Here is a 2,362-nt window from a genome sequence, read left to right as displayed (position 1 = left end):
GGAAGTTGTCCCTCCCACGGCACCGTTCAGCAAATTACGTATAACTAGACGTTTCTCAATGACCAATAGGGTTTGTAGAGGTCTAGGAGGCGGGAGTTACACAAAGTAAAGTTTCTTTTTTGAAACATCTACTATGAGCCCTCCAGCTTCCTGTAAAATCAAACTAACTCTCTTCGCTATGTTTATATCATGAGAACTTTTTCAGTTATTGTATTTGCTATTTTGTTGTAAATTGTTAATTAAATCTTCCTAAAAACTACGTTTGTATCCTAATGTATCAGAATCAGCGTCACTTGCCAAGCTTGAGCACTTAAAGAATTTGACTGCAATTTTGCTTTGCTCTCGATTAAGACATCAAAATAAATGTATATAAAAAAGGTAAAACAAATAAAAATCTTTTTTTTTTTCTTTCTGTACATACAAAATGAATGGTATCAAGCAGGACACTCTGACTGTTTATTGCAGAAAAAACTGAGGCGGCTGAATTTTACAAATAGTACTCTAAAGATGAAAGTTTAGGAAGTCTGTTACTTTTTTAGGCTACTCAGTGGTATGTGTTTTCTCTGAAATCAGAAATCATTATCTTGTTAAGCTATTTTCTGTAGCCTGCTTACAAAATTTCTGATGTCGCCTACTGTATATTTGGATTAGAAGCATAAGCGTGATGAAAAAAGGAAACATCCATATGCAAGTACTTTTTCACAGCAGACGTTTACAGAAGCTAATATATTCTTTGTACACAGAAAGTGGAATTCCCTTCCACAGAAATTCTCCAAGTAGTCAATAACAGGCAGCTTGTGTTTGTGGAAACAGGCAGTAAAATGGAACAGGAGGAGGTGCAGGATTGTGACATTGGATTGGACCTTCAACGCAGCCTCTTGTATACTGCTTATTCAACCTGCTCACACAGATCAATACCAGTTTGTTTTCAGGAACTCAGGCGTCCCTGTTGTAACTCGGTTTGATCTCCGTTTTGCTGAACAACATGGTCAATACCTCGACCGGCTAATAGACACAGGTGGGGAGAGCAGAACGTAATGCTGGAACCAGCTAGCGATGGACACAAACTCACTCATCTCTCTCTTTACTCTGAGCTCTCAGAAATGTTTTATTCTGATGAAAGGAGACAGAAAAATGTCCATCAGGATGCACCTGCTTTGAGGCTGTCGATCTGCCGATACTTTCAGGGCCTAATTTAAGTCTCAGGGATTCAGTTATGAAAGGAAGAAAATAAAGCATCACTGGATGAACATCAGGAAGGTACGGGAAAAAAACTAAGTGGAACTGGAACTGCTTTTCAGTGAAGATCAGCCCGGAGTCATGTGCACCGTTTGTCTGAAGATCAATGGGCAACACTTACAATGAATGTGTCTTAATTACTGCACTAAAGAGCCAATATCTTACCTTAATACCTGCTATTAGCGGAGCCAGCATAGAGTGACTACAGAATGCTTTTAATTATGCAGCTATTTTCAAATAGTTCAGTTAAATTCATTCCTACTGAGGTTTCATTTGTGCCTCAGCTCAGTTTGCTTTTGTGCATGAGCACAAGAGCAATGGGTAACTTCTCATAAGAAATTTTCTGCCTTGTGGTTGAAAACTAAGCCTCATGCCTTGACCATGATGGAGTTTTCAATTTGGGCTTTGAAACAACATTTACTCCACTATAAAAGGGATTGATGGAAGATTTACATTTAGACGGTAACTAACGTTATTATCAGCAACAGGCAAATCAGCATGTTTAGATTTCTTCCCTCTGTTGTGTTTTTTGTCATACTTTAATGTTTTACATCTTGGACAATTGGTGATATAAGATAAAGGTACCCCAAGTAGAAAATATAATTTTTAAATGATTGGAAATACCCTTATCCTACTGGAAGATATTTGGAGACAGAACTCATTTGAGCTATATTATATGTGACAAAAATAAGAAATAACACAAAAAACCTCCAATTGGGCAAACATTTGCATGACATTGTACTGGTTATAGATTGACCATCTGTGATGTGTTCTGTCTTTGAACACTTCAGTACAACTCTTGCAACTTTGTTTAAAAAAACAAAAATTAAAACTCCACTTCTTCCTATTGGCCCATTTAAGCTGATGTCAGCCAAGAAACCAAAACAGTATATTTACAACAAAACTGCTGCATCTCAGGGTCTCAATCATTGGGTCTAAATCTAAAAACCTTAAGTGGAGATCACATCTACATATTCCAAGTATATGTAGACATAAACCATTTCTGCCATCTTAAAGCAACAATGTTCAACCATATCCCTTTGAGAAGAGGTCCATATTTTCTACTCATCTGTAAAATACGACTTACACCATCTGTCTTTGAATAACTAAACATAGCTTGATG

The sequence above is a fragment of the Poecilia reticulata genome, linkage group LG15 (genome assembly GCF_000633615.1).
Source record: "Poecilia reticulata strain Guanapo linkage group LG15, Guppy_female_1.0+MT, whole genome shotgun sequence".
NCBI classification, from domain to species: Eukaryota; Metazoa; Chordata; class Actinopteri; order Cyprinodontiformes; family Poeciliidae; genus Poecilia; species Poecilia reticulata.
The sequence above is the reverse complement of the archived record's forward strand: the minus strand, read 5'-3'. Positions refer to the sequence as shown.